Genomic DNA, 20,403 nt, shown 5'->3' with positions numbered 1-20,403 from the left:
AATCCTGGCGTGCATAAGATTAAGATTCACTTTACTGATCCCTGCTAGGGGAAATTCTGTTTTTACATTCTGTTTATCATGCAACACATACATAGGCTGAAATATACTCATGCACAAACAAGATCCTATGGTCTAATGGACCTTAATGGAGAGAGACAGAGTGAGGAAGCTGGGCTGCCCACAGTGGGCACTCCTGAGCTGGTGGTGGGGAGGGGGTTTGGTGCCTTGCTCAAGTGCACCTCAGCAGTGCTCAGGAGCTCTCCAGCTACCAGACCAACTTCCAGATTTGGTCAGCACTGGGACTTGAACCAGCAACCCTCTGGTCCCAACCCAAGTCCCTACAGACTGAGCTACTGCCACCCCAAAATTACATCAAAATATTTACAGAGGAAGAAACACACTGTGGGGCATCAGTTCTGCCTGAACTGAACATACATGTGCACTTCAACTTTGAATACCAGTGCATATCATTGGCTACTGTCACTTGTAGATTAATTTTGCACAGCATTGAAAAAGCCTTTTTACAATTGAGAGCACACATATTTCCCTTCACCATTTAAGACTGCCTGAATGGCAGGACAGGTGGGGAGTTTAAGAGAGTGCAGCTCCAGACTTAGTAACCCAAAATGTCTACAGTGTAGATATGTCACTGTAGAATATAAAGCAAGTGATTCTCTTGTGCATTATTTCAGCTTGATTGAATGAAACTGCCTCGTGAGCAAATCAGCACGGACAAGTTAACATTCAATCAGTTCAAATACCTTATCAAATGGATCCACTCAACCCATCACCATCACCCATGGCTAGACATAGAGCTAACAGAACACAACGACATATCATTCAAAGACCTTCTATCGTTTATCTATCGTGACACAATCAAACATCACACCTGCTTCAAACACACCGCAATCGCAACAACTCTGACAGCTCGGAGGAAGGTCAACAAAATAAAAAAACACTGCATTCCCACCTACAACTCACACGACCATATGGAACAATCCTGACTTCACAGCAAATAAATCCCCCCTCTCAGGCACTAAATGGAAAGAAAAAGCCATCACACACCACCAGCACATCTTTTACCAAATAACTTATTATCATTCCAACAGCTCACGGACACATACGGCATAGAGAAAAAAACAATTCTCCAATATATGAAACTAAAACAGTCAACAGATTGACTACAACAGTCAATCAAGGCAAAAGTAAAGATCACTAACACTCACCTAATTCAACCATCACTACTGGAAAGCATTAGCAAAATAGCACAATAAAAAAGACACTCTCAAAAAGCTTATATCTTCTACCGATGATGCACCTCATATTCTGCTAAACAAATAAAGACATCAACATCCACACTGACAATCAATCTTGGAACAAAGTCTGCAATAACATTTTCATTATGTCCAACAACACTAACATACGGCATATACAAAATCATCCACAGAACACATCTCACGCAACACAAGACTGAATCAGACATTTGCACTCACTGCACAAAAGATACTCCTTTATTCATCCCACAACGGGGACATTTACAGTGTTACAGCAGCAAAGAGCAAGGATTGCCAACAAAAGAAACACACAGTGCACAGTTAAATAGAATAAGAAATATGAAAAAATAAAAAAAATATATACAGTAGATACAAAATATAGATAAGCTGAGAGCTGCAGTTTTAACAAAAATGTAGTCAGGATATTCAGTAAGAACACTTTCATGCACACAGTTCACATAAAGTGGAACATGCAGGTAGATAACATAATATAATATAATTGTTACACAAGGTAAGAGTGAATTGTCCGGTTTGTGTGTGTGTTTTGTGATCTACTGGGAGCAGACTTGGTTGAACAGTCTGACTGCAGCAGGAAGGACCTGCGGTATCTCTCCTTCTGACACCGTGGATGGTGAAGCCTGTCGCTGAAGTAGCTGCCCAGCTGATACAGGACCATGCAGGGGGCGACAATGAATAAATCCTAACATTGTTTCTTCCCAGCCACTTGTGTAAACCATACTCTATGCAATCTGACCAGCACAGTTGAAACAAACATCTCAAATTCCTTAAATTCATCAGAAAGAAGAACACTCTGGTTGTATGCGGTTTTAGTCGTGGTTTCTTATAACACAGAGTGCAGACAAGTGTTTGTGAAGAACTGTGATTTATGGTCATGGCATTAAAACTGAAACGACTCTGTGTGTGTCACATGTACATGCACGATATTTAAACTACACAGAATTCAATATATATACACACACACAGACACACACACTCATGTGGATGCAGCAGTGCCTGACAAATGAAAAGCATTCATCTCTTCATCAGAGACCTCAGCTTGTTTTAATCAGCCATCTGATTGATTTCCCCTGTCTGGTCATTGATGGGAGATGATGAGGATTATTTAGCGACTCAATCTTTCTCAGCTCTCTCCCCATGTCTTGATTCCCCTGGGAACACTGCTGACTCTGCAGGGGAGATTTTACAGTAATTTCCTGACTTCCACTGTGTTCCTGTCTAACATTTAGTCACCTCTTCATGTGAAACCTCTCAGGCCTGGGCTTGTAAAATGGCCTAGTGAGAAAGGTGTGTTGGCTGGGAATAATGAAAATATGTGTGACAGAGAAAATCAATTTTCTGGAAACAACATATTGGTCTCTGTGCCTTTCTGTGTCTTACACAATCACAAATGTACAAGCACACAAATGTGCAGCACTCACACATACACAGGCACATATTTTTAAATAGTGTTTACAACCTTAATCCATACAAATTCAAATGTGATGTTCCACACTAAGAGAAAGCTTTGAAGGGAAAGTTGAAGATGAGTTGTTCACATTCTGTAATGGCTCCATAGAGATGCATTACCTGCACCTCAATAACCCCCGAAGTGATGCCATGAATACTGATGGCTCATAACAGGAAAGCAGGTGGTGGTAGCCCAAATATTTATTTGATTATTGTCCAACTTGAGATTGTGCTTTAGAAAATCACTCATGCTTCATAGGAAATCATACAGGAGATCTGGAAGATCTGGGTAGTTAGACTCTGTCATGTCTCTGAGCATGAAAATGTCCTTATACCTGACGAGAGCTACCTGGGTATATTACAGAAAATTCATTCTTCACACTGCAAACACCTCAATCGGTGTCTGTGGTGTTGTTATTCAAACACACAGTCCTATTTTTGGCACTTACATATAGTCATTTTGCCTGAAGCGTAAAAATGAATCCAGGTAAATTAAAATAATGTGAATAGAAATATACTACAAAGTTCAGATAGAGGTGTTCCCTCAACATAGACAGTGACAGGGGAATGCTAGTTCCCTGGCAACAGGGTAAGATGAAGAAAAAGCCACCCCATAAATGTATGGGATCAGTAATGAAGCGCCTACATTTTCACATCAGAGGGGGAAGGAGGGAGAAAAAAGACCAACTGTTTTGGACATAATGGTGCAGAAAAAGAGAGACAAACAGAGAGAGAAAGAGAGAGAGAGAGAGAGAGAGAGAGAGAGAGAGAGATTTAAAAGTGGTGACAAAAGTGACCCTCAGAACTACAGAGGGATATGTGTCACCAGCTGTTTGGGCAAACTGCTCTGCAGCATCATAAACTCCCGGAATGTTGACTTCTTAAAAGAACACAACGTCCTGCATAAAAGTCAGATTGGATTCATGCCTCACCATCGCACATCAGATCATATCTTCACCCTCAGCACTCTCATTAACCACCATGTACACCAAAAGAAAAAGAAAATGTATGCTTGTTTTGTAGACTTCAGGAAGGACTTTGACTCGATTTGGCATGAAGGACTATTTAACAGATTACTAGAAAGTGGCATAGGGGGGAAAACCTATGATTTAATTAAAACTATGTATGTAAATAACAGATGTGCAATTAGAACAAATTATTTCAGGCAGTACCGTGGGGTAAAACAGGGCTGCAACATGAGCCCAACCCTCTTTAACATATATATTAACACATTCACAGAAGAACTGCAGAAGTCCACAGCTCCTGGTGTGACCCTGCAGGACACAGAGGTCAAATGTCTGATGTTTGCTGATGACCTGATTCTGCTGTCTCCCTCCCCAGAGAGTTTACAGCAGAGCCTGGAGATCCTCCACAAGTTCAGCCAAACATGGGCACTTACTGTCAATATGAACAAGACGAAAATAATGACCTTCCAAAGCAGATCCAACTCTCAGAGAAACACATTCACATTAGGAAACATAGAAATCCAGCACACCAAACAATACAAATATTTAGTCTTAGTCATCACTCCCACTGGACATTTTGGCATGGCTGTGAATAAGCTGAAGAAAGGAAGAAGGACTTTTTATGCCATCAAAAGAAAAATTCAGATTGACATTCCAATTAGGACCTGGCTCAAAATTCTCAATTCAATAATAGACCCAATCATTTTATATGGTAGTGAAGTATGGGGCCCATTAACCAACCAAGACTTCCCCAAATGGGAAAAACACCCGCTGGAAGCCCTGCATGCAGAACTGTGTAGAAACATCCTGAGAGTCCACAGACACACGGCCAGTAATGCATGCAGGGCAGAACTCAGCCAATACCCTTTAATCATTAACATCACATTCTATAAACACCTCCAATCCAGTGACCCCCACTCCTACCAGTTCAAAGCCCTTCAGCGTCAGGAGTTGAACCCAGATAAGAGTCCCCTCTGCCAGTTGATCCTGAAGCTCCGCCCTCAAACACCAGGGCTTCAGGACACACCCCAAACAATCTGGCCCAACCAAATTATCTCAAAACAAAAAGACAATTATATCAAATATTGGAAGGAAAGCACCAAATCACAAAGTAAATTAGAATTCTATTTGAGCCTAAACAGAGAGTACAAGCTGGCAGAGTACCTGAGCACAGTGAGGGATGTGAAACTAAGGAAAACCATGACGATGTACAGACTGAGTGGACACAGTCTGACCATAGAAACAGGCCGTGACAGACAGAACTGGTTACCCAGAGAGGCCAGGCTGTGTTCACTCTGCCATCAGAATCTCACTTCCTCCTACACTATGACATGGATAAAGATTTAAGAGAGACTCTCTATGATTACATTTATAATAAAGATCCTGACTTTCTCCATCTCCCTGATCCTCAGAAGCTGCTCTATCTCTGTGGAGAGAAAAGTCTGTGTGCAGTACGAGCTGATAAATATGTTCATGATTGTCACAAACTGAGACAAAATACACTTAAAGAGCCCATATTATGCCCTTTTTGGGGTTCGTATATTTAATCTATGTTCCTACTTTTGTGCGTTCACAATAGCTAAAGTCCGAAAAAAGTGTCTGTTTTCATGTACTGCTCCTCCTTGCTCCCTCTCCGCTCTGAGTCCGTCAGCTACACTCTGTTGAGCCCACACTGTTAGATCCCACGTGGGCCAAGTCTGCTCTGATTGGTCTGCCGATCCGCTCTGTCGTTATTGGTCAGTTGCTCAGCACGCTTCTTGGAAATGTCCCGCCTCTTTTACCATATTTGGAATGCAGCCACTGGCTCCGTCCGAGGGGAGCATAAACATTAGCACCTTAGCACTACTGTGCTACCGCAGGCGATGGCATATTGTGGGCGTGCTACAGAAGTTAACGGGCGTGCAACATGAGCTGCTGGGCTTGCCACAACGAGCCAATGGGCTTAGATCAGTGATCTCACACTGACAATGACGTCAGACTGACAAATTTTTATCGAGGGGGGCTAGAACCCGAGCGTTACATGCGGCTGATGTTGCAGCTAACAGGAGGACGTAGGAAAAGTTTCCGTGGACTTTGAATTTTTTCACATAGATGTGCCTAAACATGCACAGGACACTTGGAAAACACACTAAAGAGCATATAAAACCAGAAAAAGCATAATATGGGACCTTTAATGTTTCATAGAAATACACTGTAAAAATAATTCATGTTATTGTTAATGTCTTTTATTCATATTTGTTGTGTTTGTTTACTGTATATATTGTTATCATTTGTTGTTCAAAATGTTTTCTGTACTGCTTTGGCAACATGGATTGTTGATCTGTCATGCCAATAAAGCTCATTTTAATTGAATTGAATTAAGAGAAAGAGAGAGAGAGAAAGAGTTAAAGAGATAAAGAGAGAGAGAGATTTGATTTTTGATTTTTAAAACACAATTTATTTGCCGCTCACATACAATGTACACATCTACACTGTAAACCCGAACAAGTTGAAAGTACTCAAAATGTTTGTCGTAACTGATTACCTCAAGGTTTTTAAGTAGAAGTAACAATTTTGAGTAGAACTTAAGTCAAAATGTTTAATTTCAGTTAACTCCATTGTTTTCTTTTTTCTTTTTTTTTTCTTTTAAGTTTTCCCAACTCAAATGTATTACTTAATTGTTTTAACATTTTTAAGTTATGCATACTAGGTTAAATTGATTTGATGAAACTCATTTAAATTAAATCCAACTGACTTTTTTACTAAATAAATTTAATTGCGCTCAACCCAACGGCTGGGGGAAATCTAATCAAAACATTTATTTATGCTTTACTCATGCACTGTAGGAAAATTTTACAAAAAAAAACTTCTCATCAGATAAAATGTACAAGAAAACCCAAATTCAGTTACTTTTGTTCCAAACTTTGACATGAAAAAAGAAAGTGCATCATGACCTGAGGTATATTATCCAATGGAACATTATTAAATAACATTAAGGTAAAACCTACATTATTAATATAACTTGCTGTAAGCTTCAGTAAACATTTTGAACACACTGATTAACAGTAAGGAAGTGCATTTTGGACTTTTCTACCAGTTTGTAACATTCTGTGACAAATCCTCTCAAGCCTCCTTTAAATTACAGTTTGAGCTTATACAACTTGACAGATTTCTTTACACACGTGCCTTCAAACTTTGAACAACTCATTTTTTAGACTCAGCAGGCAAGGTTTGAGTGGTCTGTTATCATCCAAACACATGAGTATTTTCTAAACAAAGGTAAACGTGTGGATGAGTTTCTTTGGATAATCTAAATGCAATGCATAGATCAAGCCAAATAAGATAACAAGCGCATCGGCCAACCTGGTGAGACCTGTAACTACGAAGTCATCTTCGACGACAGAGATGCTGTCGGGGTTGAAGTCCATGGTTCCAGTGGAATTTTCCGTTACCACGGTGAGGATAGCAACAGGAGTTTCTGCAAAGTGTGGCTCATCTTCCCACTGCAAAATACAAGAAAATACAAAAAGATTATGTAGACAATTCCAGTAACAAGATTGTGAATCCTGCACTCTTTGCTCGTGCTCCTCACACAATTTTAAGGATGTTGTATTTCTTACAGTTCTGCCTTGCCTAAGACTGTATTGCTTCATGGAGAGGAAAAACGATGACAGTCTTAATACTATTTTCCTATTAAGATACACTTTAGAAAAACCCAAACATATATTTGCTTCTATTAAACGCACAGTATGTAAAATCCGCTGCCAGGGGGCTCTCAATCAAAACAATAACAAAAAATGACATTGACGCTAGAAGGGAATCATGGGAGTTCTCCCTGCTGCAAGTACTCAACAAAATATATCTATATAACATAATATTAGTAAATTTTTTATTAATTTAGTTATTTGAAAGTAAATATTGTCTTAAAATTCTACATGTTATACATTTAAAGTCTGTAAATGAAGGATGTCACATTGCATGTATGTTTACACATTGATATTGACAATTTTGTAAATGCATTGAGTACGTACGTTGCAGAGTCATCTTCACGCAGGTACAGCGGAAGGGCACGGAGAGCCAGACTGCGTCTCATGTTTACATCATGTGTTTCCTAGATAAAAAAAAATGAATAATGGTTTATTTCTTATTATTATAAGAATACATTATTATTATCAACCTTACCTGCAGGTAAACATTTATTTTAAACTTACCTACAGGTCATAAATCCTTAGGATCTCATGTTGGGCCTCTGCTGTCTTGCCTGTCCCCAAGGCCTTCTTCCTGTACAAGGCTAGAAGTGTTGATGTGTGCCTGTCAAGCTGGCTATAAAATGTGTTACGTAGGTTCACATTTGTGATTCGGTGAAACTCAGCAAACACCTACAGACACACAAACAAATAAATGGATAAAGATTCAGGCAGATGTTTGAACAGTAAAACTTAATGTATTTATTACTTTTTTAAGACGCATGGCTTGCTCTGTGTTAAATAAAAAAAAAGACAGTTTTCACCTGTGACTCCATTTTTAGAGCTAGCCATCTTTCCAAAAAGCCCCTCACCTGTGGACTTCCCTGCACGATCTCTTTGCGGCGAAGGGCAAACGTCATCTGCATGAACTTTTCAATCAACATTTGATCTTTGTCTGTCTTTTCAACTTCTTGAATGATTTCTTGTCTCATTTGTTCCAGAGAGTCCTGGTTTTCTCCTTTGGGAAAATTGGGTAGGTAGTTTACTTCAGCTCATCTGGCTCTTTTGATGTTGGAATGGGAAGGCTCACTCTCAGGGTGGTTTCTGCTCCGCCTGCCTGCGTTGATGGACACCTCTGCACAGACAGATTTGCCCAGCTTAGTACGATAGTTTCCCATCTTGAACTTCAAACAGACCTTCCATCCATACCATCCATTCCTGCTTCCAAGTTCACAGAGACATGGATATGCTGTAACCAACGCTTCAGCTGCCATACCCACCTCCCTGTCATTTGGGTATGGTTTGAAGCTGTACATGGTTTCTGCCATGTTCTTCAGAATGTTGTGCTTCTGTGACCTTGTCAATTTCACAGTCTTTCCAGAACTTTCAAACACAGTGTTTCCTTCTTGAAGTACATGGTCAACTTCAAAAGAAAAAGCCGGCAGAGGGAAACAATCAGGCTTGAATCATTTTCAGATCTCATGACTTTTAATGTGCCCTTCTCTGGCAACTCTTGAATATCTACAAGAAGGGTAAGTTGTCAAAAACCTGGGCCTTTGTTACAGAGGTCAAATGTTCACTCACTGCGTGAGAAAAAGTCTATTCTTAAGATTTTTTTTTATTGTGAAAAATGTAGACTTTTGCAATGTGTTTATTGTGAATTCTCACATTGTGTTACTGATGCTCATTGGGAATTATTTGTGCTGCCATACTTTTCAGTGCAGTAATATGAACCGCTTGGGTGATAACAGCAGTCTGCCATCTGTGTTGTATGCAGAGAGAGGTGATGTGCCATTGAGTTCAAATAAGTTGTATACAGTTAAACTACCTGGGGACAATTCATAGGATCGCACGTGTTCAATGTAGTATGATTTGTGTTGCCGGCAAAGAAGGACAATGACATTGTTAACGAGGAGAATCTGCTCAATTTTGCAAAACTGTGGCAGTCCACCATCTTGTCCAACAGAAACAAACATTTCAACACCATAATCAGTTCCATCAATGGTGACCTTTGATGTACTGTAAATCATGCTGCTGTCTGCTATTTGGTCAAGGTATGCCCTCGCAACATCAGGAAGCGCTGATACCATCACCAAAGATACATTTGATGTCTGCTGATGAGGTTTAAAAAATGACGGGGCGCTAAGATAGTATGCCAACATTTGTTGATGCCTGTTTGCTAGAGTTTTTAGCACATTCTTAAAGTTTTGTGTGTCATGCACAACACGCTTAAAAAAGCGGTGTTTGCCCTCAAATCTCATCGTCCACATGTGGACAAGGGGCCCAAAACAGCGTATGAGGTCCGGATAGTGTTCAATGTAGTGATGTTTAGGCTGTAGTTTGAAATCAGGAAAAACCTCCTGCAGCACGTGTCTGTGATCCTGTATCTTTATCTGCAAATACTGAATTCGTCTGTAAATGCCAAGCACAGCACTATCTCAACCACGTCCTTCAAATCCATCAGCACAGTCCATGCTCCATCTCCCTCAGGAACCAAAAAAAAGCCTGCTAAAGTGTGGGCTGCAAGGTTATCAGAAACCACAAACATGACTGTGCCATGAACTGCCTTACCGATGGACTCAATGAATATTCCATCTTGCTCAAGCGTCTTGAGGTCTCTTAACAAAGGACCAAGGGCTCTTTCATAGCCAAACATTTGAATGTCAGACGCTTTACATAACGCTGCAAGCTGAATCACGTGCAAGCTTGATCTGTATTTACTGAGTAGATCAGCAAGTATCCAGTACACTGAACTGAGTTTGTGGATTTTCCTTGATGTGCCAAGTGGATTTGCTATTTCAAGATCATCAATGTACAAAACTAGTGGCAGCTTTAGCTCATCTGAGGAAGATAAGAATTCATTCTCTTTAAAGTATGAACCGTCTTGGTGGCTCACATAATGACCTTTTTGTGCCATCTTTGTTTCTTTAACTTTGTCCAGAATGTCAGTATGTCTGAAAAGTTTTTGGATCATCTCACGAATGGGAATGTGCACTGCTGTGTGTCCTGGCACATACTGTACAGGGTAATTTTTCTCAAAAAATTTTCTTCTTCTCTTGGTTGAAGATAATGCTTCCCCAGTGCTGTAGCACTGACAAGGATGTTGCTGTCCATGACAGCACTGACTAACTCATCCAAAGTTGTTTCACTAGCAGTGACATCATGTCTCTGTAGGACTTCTCTTATAGTCTGTTTAAGAAGAGGTTGGGACAGAGAAAAGAATAGTTTGCATCTTTAGGAATAATGATGCCAAGTTAAGTCTTAATCTGTCAGTGTCACATTGACTCTCTATCTCAGAAAGATCAAATGCCTCTATGCTCTCACACTGAGCATTTCCCTCACCGACACATTCACCAGTAGTTAAGTCTTGGTAACCAACATTTTCTGCTGATATAACTGTATCATCAAAGTCTGAACTCTCTCCGTGTTTTCTACTTTTCTGTGCATTAAATGATGTGTATGCATTTGTGCTGTAATTGCAGTTTCTGAAAGGGCATACTACCATTTCATGAGTTTTTAAATGACTTCTTAAGTGACCAAACAGAGTCGCCTTAGAAAAGGGCTTCTTAAAGTCACGCAAGGGACAAGTAAAAAATGCATGTGCTGCCTGTACGCCGTCATTTGCATCTATTCTGGCTATGCCATTATGATTACGTGAAAAATGAGTTTTCATCGCATTAAATGACTGAAAAGTACAAATGCAATTGCTGTAGAGACATGGCAGAGGGCTGACTCTTGAATAATTGCTATGTTGCAAAGGATAGTGCCTAAATAACTTTGCCCGCGTATCCAGGGATGTAGAACGCAATTTGCATTTCCAGTCCATGTCAAGCCTGAAATTGAAAAGACAGGTAGGGGCCTGCCCAGCTGGGACAGTCCAGAATTGTCCCATGAAGGACCGGTTCCTGCAGCAGCCAGTGTAGGGAGTCTGCCTGGTCCTGTCTCTGTTTTTTTACAAGGTTCCAGACATTAAAAACACTTTTATAAAAACTAGGCAGAGATGACCTGTTAAAATGGGTGCTGTCCATTAAAAACTAATTAAAATCCATACCCACGTTATTAAAACAGTTCAGGATGCAGCAGGCTAGAGGTCTCCACAGAGTGTCCTTTGCAGCTCCCCTGCTGGCCAAATGGACCTGGCCCTGACCGCCCTCCTCTTTAGGGAGAAAAAGGACACTCTGTGGGATCCAGTGCATCGTGTCCCAAATAAAATCAACTAAAAGACGTTGTACCTGAGCTAGGAGAGAGGCTGGAGGATCCATGCAGGCCAGTCTGTGCCACAGGGAGGATGAGACCAGGTTGTTGGCGATGAGGGTCCGTCCTCTGTAAGACATCGCCACTTATTTAAACTGCCTTTAAACAGTAGCAGCCTTGGACCAGAGCAACCCTGTGTGGTCCTTTTAATTCCAATACTTTACAATAAGGGTACATTAATTAACATGAGTTAATATATTATTAAGCCTTAACTAATGGTTACTAACAGTTAACTACTGTATCTAGTAATCATTTATTAAGGGTGTTCATGTTAACTACGGTATTAATTAATACATTATTTAATCCTTATTAAGGATGCTATTAATATTAGTTAATGCAGTAATAAGCCTTAATTAAACCGCAAGCGGTGATGAAGGGCCCTCGCACCCCTGTGCATGTCGGGGTGTGTCGCGACTGGGGGAGTGCAGCAGCAGCAGGATTTGTCTAAGCAGCAGGCCACGCAGTTCGATTTGTGTAAAAGTCGTAGTACTGGCAAGTTCAAAAAGGTAACATGATGAGATTCAAAGAATATTGGTATGCAGAGTGGTTCAGGCCAGAACTGTCATGATGCACAGCTGCAAAGTGTGCTGCTGCATTGGCGTCTTTTGCCGTTTTTACATACGCACCCCTGAAAATATGAAGGTAATAGTAATTTAAACATTTGGAATGTGTAATTTATAAATTCTGGGCTACAATGAAATCAAAATCAAAAGTTTTTAAAAAAAAAGCTGTAAGACAATAACGGCATCTGAATAGCCCACTTTCCAAACCTAAGAATTTAACACATAAAGGAAGGTCCTGTCTCCATCTTACAGCCCCCAGAGGAGTTTTTTCTAATGTCACATGTAGCCTGGTCTAAGTGCGTGTGCTGGGTGCATTTATGAATTTGATACATCAGTATATTATTGATTATTTAAATCTCTGGACATACTGATTAGTTATGATGTAAAATTATTTTCTGTATGCTCAGGGGTCAGCTGTTACACACAAAGCCCAGGTTTATACAGTAAAATTGTTTGGAGTAAAATAGCCTTTCGTGATAAATACTGAGCTCAATTGCAGTTGTTTAAAAAAATATTTCCTCTTTCAGAGGCTTAAAGAGCCCATATTATGCCCTTTTTGGGGTTCGTATATTTAATCTATGTTCCTACTTTTGTACGTTCACAATAGCTGAAGTCCGCAAAAAGTGTCTGTTTTCATGTACTGCTCCTCCCTCTCCGCTCTGAGTCTGTCAGCTACACTCTGCTGAGCCCACACTTTTAGACCCCACGTGGGCCAAGTCTGCTCTGATTGGTCTGCCGATCCGCTCTGTTGTTATTGGTCAGTTGCTCAGCATGGTTCTCGGAAATGTCCCGCCTCTTTTACCATATTGGGAGTGCAGCCACTGGCTCCGTCCGGTGGGCGTGCTACAGAAGTTAACGGGCGTGCAACATGAGCTGCAGGGCTTGCCACAACGAGCCAATGGGCTTAGATCAGTGATCTCACACTGACAATGACGTCGGACTGACAATTTTTTATCGAGGGGGGCTAGAACCGAGCGTTACATGCGGCTAATGCTGCAGCTAACAGGAGGACGTAGGAGAAGCCGTGTTTCTGCAGACTTCTAATTTTTTCACATAGATGTGCCTAAACATGCACAGGACACATGGAAAACAGACTAAAGAGCATATAAAACCAGAAAAAGCATAATATGGGACCTTTAACGTTTTATTTAGCTTTAGCTCAATTTAGCAGGTTTTTCTGTCCCTTTTAAAGTAACTGATTTTAGTTTTTCTGTTTAAATTTCTCTCAATAATTTTTGCAGGGATATTCCTGTGCCAAGAGAGTGTTTACTGAAATCAGCCTCTCTAGTCACCACAAGATGGCAGCATTGCCTTAATTTCAGAGATTTGGACTGAATGTCTTATGATTTAATATGTAAAGTACCCTTTGTAGTGAATTTTGATAGACTGTCATCATAAATGCATGTTTTGGTAATAGTAATTCATTACTAAGTAGTAAGAGATTTAAATGTTTTATTGATATATTTGATACATTTTCTTTACATTTTCTAAACAAATTAAAGAATTATGGCAGAATTCCTGTTGGGTTTTGACTATGGGTGTAAGAGAATTTTTTGGAGGTCACTGATATGTCAAGAATACACTGACCCACTCTGGAGATGATCAGTTGTATAGGGCCTCAAAAAGTATGTCAAAATAAACAGCCTGTAAAAAGCAAAATCAGGCCATTATTTTGAAATCCCCAAAAATATGACGAGCTTCCTATTGGGTTTTGACATAGCCATAGCATTTTATGTAGGTCCGGACATGGTTAATATGCTGAAAACAATTAATGGATGTAGATAAAAAAAAACCTCTGTGGGGAGTCGTTTTGGGAAAAATACACAGTGGTGCACCAAGGCATCAAAGTTTGACAGTACGCTGCGGCCACGCCCTTTCATGTAGATTTTTGGTTTTGCATAATTTTAGATCTTCAACATGTCTAGAACACACGGACACTGAGTTGGCGATGATCAGGTGAACAGGGCCTCAGGGAAGTACGTTCAAATGGTAGACTATGGACTAGGTTCTGACTATGGTTGCAAAAGGATTTTATGTAGATCCTGACATAGTTAATGTGCATAAAAAATGTCATGCATGTAGGTGAAAAAACCCCTATGGGGAGGCCTTTTGGAAAGGGTAAAAGGGGTGCGGTGAGACATCAAATTTTGACGTTACACCGTGGTCACACCCTTTTATGTAGCATTGTGCAGAGCACAACAGGAGATCTTCAACATGTCTAGAACACACTGACACTGAGTTTGCAATAATCGGATGAACGCCTTTGGGCAAGTATGTTCAAATAGATAGCCTATGAAATACAAAATTGCGCCATTTTTTTAATGTTAAAGAAACTGTGGGGGACTTCCTGTTGGGTTTTGACAAAGGGTGCCAGATGATTTTATGTAGGTCCTGACATGTTTAATATATCGAAATGTTTTCGTGCATGTAGGTGAAAAGAACCCCTATGGAGAGGCCTTTATGAAAATTTCAAGGGGGCGCCACTGTGCTGTGTGTATACGACCATGTTAAGCAATTTTAAGCCCCTCAAATAACTATTTTTTGTTTAATGGCGAACAACGCATCCTAAGGGAACAGCTTTTTGACGCAGGCCTTTGAGCTTCGAAAGGTCGTATGGCCAAGGTCTTTGGATGGTCAACAGTGATTTTGAGGAAGATATAAACAACTGTGTAGCAATGACTAGTGAAAAGGAAATAGTGCTCAAAGGTAGTGACTTCCTGTTGTCAACAGGTGGCGCTGTGACTAATTAAAACAATTCAATCATGGATGTGTTCAGGGCGGGCTCTTTGTCATGCATGAATTTTTTGGTGATGATTGAACACTGCATAGTAGAGTTATAAGCATTTTCTATCTTTGGTGCGATGCCAAAAACAACATCAAACTTGGATATCACACCACGGCCACATCTTATTCTGAAACCTCGTGATTTGAGCACAACTTTTATTCTTTAACTTGACTACTTTAATTTGATAACAAACTTGAATTGATCAGATAAACGCTCTCAGGCAGATGCTTTTAAAGGTACCCTTTAAACAGAGAAAATATAGTTTTTTTTGACATTCAAAAAATCATAGCGGACTTCCTGTTGACATTAGACAATGACTTCCACTGACTTTTTTGTAGGTCTCGGCATGCTTAACATGTGCCGACATTTTTGTGAATGTAAGCAAAAACACCTATTTCTAAAAATCAAAAGGGGGCGCCGTTGAACCATTTTGTGAAAGTCGTGTACGAAACCATCAAAATATAAAATTTTCACCAGACCTGATGACTGTGCCAAGTTTGGTGAGTTTTAGGGCACACTCAAGCAGTGCAAAGTGCAAATTTTGCAACAGGGTTCCAATAGGGTCCTGCTTCGGGCCCTAATTAACAGTAAATGAATACAATAATAAACATTAATAAACCCTTAACAGATATCTTTTGTTAACATTAATTAAGTGTTTACATGTTAATTAAGCCTATTAACTAATATTACTAAATGGTTGATGAAGATGTTAATTTAGATGCATTTCTTGAGGTTCACAGCTAAGTCATGTCATTAAGAAAAAAATGTTTTTATTCATGTTTATTAAAGGTTAATGACTGTTCACTTACTTGTCCATCCTCCAACTGGTGACTTATTTTTGGTAAAGGTTAAGATCAGTGGACCACACCATGGTCTTCATATAGACGTTAGATTGTTCCTTTATCTTCATGTATACGTTTTAACTTACAGCCTAACCTATCATTATTGTTGATGTTATATAAGCATTATTAAACCATAATTAACCATTTATTAATGCTCTGAATAAGCATTACTTAACCATAAGTAACCAGTTATTAATGCTCTGAACAAGCATTACATAAGCATAATTAACCATTTATTAATGCTCTGAATAAGCCTTACTTAAACATGATTAACCATTTATTAATGCTCCGAATAAGCCTTAACCATAATTAACCATTTATTAATGCTCTGAATAAGCATTACTTAACCATAATTAACCATTTATTAATGCATTTTGTGACCCTCATTGTAAAGTGGCAAACATATATCCCTTAAGTAACACTTTATAAATGCTTAAAAATGCTAAATAAGCAATACTTAAAGGTTCTTTATGTAACTTTTTACATGTATAAATCATTTTTTATCACCCATTAATAAGTGAACGGTTAACTGATGTGAAAAAGTAGATGTTCACTGTCTATCTGTGTTGCCTGTGTAAAATGTTTCTCCGGGTCGTATTTTCGGCGAAAGCTCCAGGAAGTGACATTTTATGCACGTTGTCAACGTCCTTCTCACTCCGCTCCGCTTACAGAGATCAACAGTACAAACTCATCACACACTCCCGGTCTTCACCTCCACAGCCAGAGGCCGCCTTCCACACACTTCTATCCGCCGTAGGAGCTCTCAAAGACAGACAAACTCATCACACACTCCTGCTCTCAGCCAGTGCCTGCAGAGACTGTCGTTTGTATGAATGAATACAGACACACAGACTCCTTCACAGACTTTCACATGTGTATGACCAGAGGTGTACGGACCAATTACGGATACAGACACTTTTATTATCTATGCAGCATCATAAGTTTGTGTGAACCCCACACACATCCTCACACACACACACAAAAGATTTTGGCATCTTACATTCTGTTGGGGTTGTATCAAGTCAACTTTGGTTATATTCTTTAATAATTATATTTAATTATTAATAATATAAATAACAATATCATTAAACTATGTTTAATCTCGTTTGGGGCACCACCCTGTAATCAGGGAAATATAACCAAAATATCACTCAAATCAGTCTCAAATTAGTTACTTAATTACTAATGTTATTAATAATTAATAACTATATTTAATAAATTGAAGGCGTGAAATCCGTACACAAAGCCCTCACACCCAGCTTATATCACAATTCAAATACACCAGTAATCACAAACAACTGCTCTCTTAAATTATAACAGAATTTATTTAAACAAAGCAACATCAATCCAAAATCAATTAACTTAATCAAACAAATAACTATTATAAACTAATCTAAGCAAACAAACATTATCAAGCAAGGCTTGTGGAAGAGGTGTAAAAGTGTAGTTATATGTGTGTGTGTGTGTGTGTGTGTGTGTGTGTGTGTGTTGGTCGCTTTGCCTGCGATTGGTAAAGGAAAAGTAGTCCGGCGACAAAACAGATCTTGTGTCCGTCCAGATGCAGAGGCGTTTGATGGCGGCGAGGGTCCCTTACGGCAAGAGCGGCTTCATTGGTTCTCCATCGAGTGGAAAGATGTACGTTGATGTCCTTTCGTTGCGGGACGGAATCTTTCTGATAATCTGTTATAGTCTGACGCTCTCCGAGAAACTGTTAAGCGTTCACTGGACAATCCGAGCTCGGAATTCAGAACACTGCCGGCCGTGGATTACCTGCGCGCCAAAAATTAAAACAAAGGATGGTTGTTGCAGGAAACAAGAGGTGAGGTTGTGTCTCCGAACACTTGAAGTCAGCGCGTGGAAAGAGAGCGAACAATGGAAGTCTTGGAGCTTTGTAGCCTGGCCTGCTTCATGGGGGGGTCTACCTCAGGTCCCCTCCAATGAGAAGAGAGAGGTTCTGGTCCCCCCCTTACTACTACGTAGGTGTGAATTACTGCAGGGGATTCTGGGATTAAGAGTCCTTTTAGGCCTCTTTGTGATCTCGGTGAATAACTCAAATGAGGCTTCTCATAGAGATGCATTGTTTGCCGGTCATAAGTCTGCGTGGCCCAACAATACTAATCATTTACTTACCAACAAAATTGCAACATTATGATAAAGCATGTTTTATTAAAGATGCATCGATATGTACTTCACTTTACTTAGTCTTAGTCTTAATCTTAGTCTTCTTAATCTTCTTTTCATGTTTCATTTTCTCTAGAGCCATTACAAGTGAGAGTCAAGGATGATTAAAAGGTAGTGCCAGTTAACAAAAAATATATAGTGTGTTCTTAATAAGGTTCTTCTACAAAACAAATACGTTAAGTAATGACACACACAACTTAATGAAAGCCTTCTTTTCAGAACTGATACTATAGGTGAGCTGAAAATTAAGACATGCATTTCCTGATAAAGAGAATTAGCTAGTATTTGGTGTCGTTATTGTCTCGTCTTCTTCTTATTAAAGTACCAAAAATTCACAAGTAACCTTTCAACCTAATTTATAATGGAGGACATAACTTAATTTTATTTTGAATACAACATGTGGCCCTTATAAAGAGAACAGGTGCTATTAACTGGATGACCCCCCCCCCCCCCCCCCCCCCCTTGCTTGACCAATGGTTACAAAAACTTAAACATTATGTACACAATGGAACAAATGACGGCTACAACTGAGACTGCCTGTTTTCAAAAGGAGAAGGATAGCAGTTACTGACACCTCACTTAGGACTGTTCTCATTTGTAACTGTTAATTGCCTGTTATTATGAAAAAGTGGCAATAAAAATGTAAAAGAAATATAAAGATAACAGGTTATAGCTAAGACATTGCATTCTTAAAGGGATACTTCCCCCGTTGAAACATGAATCTGTATTGACATTGGGTCATATATGTAGTAGAAATGTGAAATAAATGTTGAAGTTGGTGCCTTCTTGGCCGAGAAAAGGCAGAAAGTGTCTTTTTGGCTCATGTTCAAGATTCAAGGTTGTCTTTATTATCCCTGCGAGAGAGCAATTTGTTGTGCAGTTAGCAGTCAAACACATACATACATACATACAGCCCACAATCAGCACATAACATAAAATGGACAATAAATAAATACAGTAGTTAAGAGACAGATGGAAACACAGTTAATTGTTTAAAAAGGTGATGGCAGCAGGAACAAATGAGTTTCTCATCCTTTTTGTCCTGCATGCTGGCAGACTGAATCTGTGGCCTGAAGGCAGCAACTTAAAATCCTTGGACGTGGATGAAAGACAACAAATCCCAGAATGCACAGCACCACAGGCCACTCCCACTAAGATGCTCTATTAACAGACATTTACTTCAACACATACGGCCGTTTCCTCAACTGATTCCGAGATTTCTTCCAGAAGGATTCGGCATCTTGTAAATTCCTGTCAGAAAACAGACTCTATGTCTGTGTCCATAGGCAAACAGTGAGAGCACCGACACTACCAGTCCGCCCCAGCTCGAGCTGGCCCCGGCCTCCGATTCCTCAACGCAGCAGCTGCCTCGTCGCTATATTGTGGCTCGTAGAGATAGCCACGAACATCCGATTCGAGCACAAGACCTTAAAAATCCCATTCATCCATATCAGTTTGAAGTTGAAACATACTTATATCATACATTTGTTCTTCTCAACTTTCTCCATAGAGCCTGTTAACATAGCTTCCTAGAGAGATGGAGGAAGTTGGGTTTTGATTCTGGGAGAGGTCCCACCCACTGATCTGTGATAGGTCTGTAGTGGGTCCCACCCCTGTGGGCGAGTTGAAAATATGAGGAACTAGCCATGCAGTTTCACCCCCTCTCACCAAAGCAGCCTCCGATGACGCAAAATTATGTTTTCTGCGTCACCTGAGGCTCCTTTTCACTACCAGGTTTCTAATGATATAAAGATTAATGCAAATGGTTGAAGTATCCCTTTAAGAACAAGTTCTTTAAAATCAATATAATGGAGTGTAGGCTGATCACTCCTGTGTTTTATATTTGATTTGTTTTCTGATTCAGCATCATACAAGGATTCCTTGCATCCCTACATGCATCTCCGGTGGGAGCGACTGGGATGAAAGTGGAGGAGGCAAGTGAGGGATGCATGGAACTGAGACTTACCCCTTGTTGCAAGTAGATGTGGGAGGAGTCTGAGAGAACTCTCTAATTCAGCACACCTAAGCAGGCTGGTTTCAGGAGGACATAAAGCAGAGCTGCTCATTCTTCTCACTCTCTTCCTTGGCCTGCAGACTGCTGTCAGAATTTCTTTGTATATGCTCATTCACCCTTACTTCCTCTCAAGCATAACACCTTGTAATTTATTAATTCAATTAAAATATAATGTATGATGTTGCTGTCTGTGTGGTCTCCCTCTTTTGTCGCATACTGTTGATCCAGGCTGTGACACCGTGAAGAGCAAATGTGCAGACGGCCTTTCCCCACATTCAGATGCAAAAAAAGAGCAAACTGCACAGAGCAGGACAACTAGTGGGTGTGTTAGGGCCGGCGTATTTTTAGTGCAGATTCTTTTGTGGATTGGATTCTTAAAAGGGGCAGATTGCA

The sequence above is a fragment of the Labrus bergylta genome, chromosome 2 (genome assembly GCF_963930695.1).
Source record: "Labrus bergylta chromosome 2, fLabBer1.1, whole genome shotgun sequence".
In the NCBI taxonomy this organism is placed as follows: Eukaryota; Metazoa; Chordata; class Actinopteri; order Labriformes; family Labridae; genus Labrus; species Labrus bergylta.
The sequence above is the reverse complement of the archived record's forward strand: the minus strand, read 5'-3'. Positions refer to the sequence as shown.